At 40.0% G+C, this 1277-nt stretch overlaps 1 pseudogene across 1 annotated transcript; it reads right to left on the bottom strand.

Annotated features, from left to right (window-relative positions):
• Positions 1 to 242: 242 nt before the first annotated feature.
• Positions 243 to 533, bottom strand: LOC307104059 (dynein light chain roadblock-type 1-like; annotated as a pseudogene). The gene has a single exon. The product of its transcript is annotated as a dynein light chain roadblock-type 1-like (transcript).
• Positions 534 to 1277: the final 744 nt, after the last annotated feature.

The following is a 1277-nucleotide window of genomic DNA, read 5'->3' as shown; positions in this document are numbered from 1 at the left end:
CTCATAAGCTCTTGCTCTGAAATCTGGACTTGAGGAAAGAGGGCTGCCTGGGAACTCAGGGTGACTGGCCAGCAGAGGGTTGCCTTTGGTGGGTGGGGTGGAGCTGCAGCCCACATTGGTCACTGGATTGGTTTGCATGGCCTCTAAGGTGATTTTCACCTGCCAGTTGGTTGACATGATTAACACTATTATTCTTGGGGGGCATTAAATTAAGGAATGATGCGTGGAGCCAAGAGAGTGACTTATGCAGTTGGATTCTGATTCACAATCAGGAAGTAGTCTTTATCTGCTGCAACCATGATTTCATTTTTCTTGGAGCAAATTTGAAGGAAAGTGAGATCATTCTGGGGGTCAATTTCACACACAGTGCTTAGGGCCTTCAAGATGAAGTTGTGTGTGAGGGTGGTGTACTGTGTGGTGGTGGGATTGTCCTTGGTACTCTTAATGGGAGTGCCTTCTGTGTTTATGACGATGATTCCCTGCACTCCCTTCTGGCTCTGAAGTCACTTCAGTGTCTCCTTCACCTCTCTCATCTCAGATGGATCGGGTAGCTCCACATCGCCAGCACTGCCCAGTCAAGATCATTAATTTTTTATTTTTTCAAAATATGTTTTTATTGATTTCAGAGAGAGAAAAGGAGAGGGAGGGAGAGAAACATCAATGATGAGAGTCATTGCTCGGCTGCCTCTTGCCCACCTCTAATCAGGATGGAGCCTGTAAAGGGGGGCATGACTGGGAATCCAATTGTGATCTCCTGGTTTATGAGTGGATGCTCAATTACTGAACCACACTAGCCAAGCTAAGGTCATTTATTTTAAAGGTTATACTGCTCCTAATCATTTATTATATATCTCCCCCACCCCATAGCTTCATTTAATCAGCTTCTAAGAAACTTTTTTAAGAACTTAAAGCCAAAAGTTTGAGTCTTGGTTCTCTGTAGTTTCCTTGTGTGCTCTTTCCCCTAAGACAACAATCCTCAGCCCACTCTTTTTAAATAAAGTTATCATTTCTATGCACTGAATTTCAAAATAAAATGTTTATAATTGATAAATTAACTCTGTTTTAATGGTGAAAATGCAGCTAAATTATTGAGAAGGAAATATATATCAATAAATATTTTAAAATAATAATTTTAAACCAGAAACAAGGCCCAGCTCTATATAGTTTTAATTGTAAAATCATGAGAGCAAGAAAAGAAATTATCATGATGTGAGCTTTACCAGAAAAAAAAACAACAACAACAAAAGAACAATCCAAGAGTAATTGTCAAAGAAAGC

The sequence above is a fragment of the Cnephaeus nilssonii genome (assembly GCF_951640355.1).
Source record: "Cnephaeus nilssonii genome assembly, chromosome: 8".
NCBI classification, from domain to species: domain Eukaryota; kingdom Metazoa; phylum Chordata; class Mammalia; order Chiroptera; family Vespertilionidae; genus Cnephaeus; species Cnephaeus nilssonii.
The sequence above is the reverse complement of the archived record's forward strand: the minus strand, read 5'-3'. Positions and strand labels throughout refer to the sequence as shown.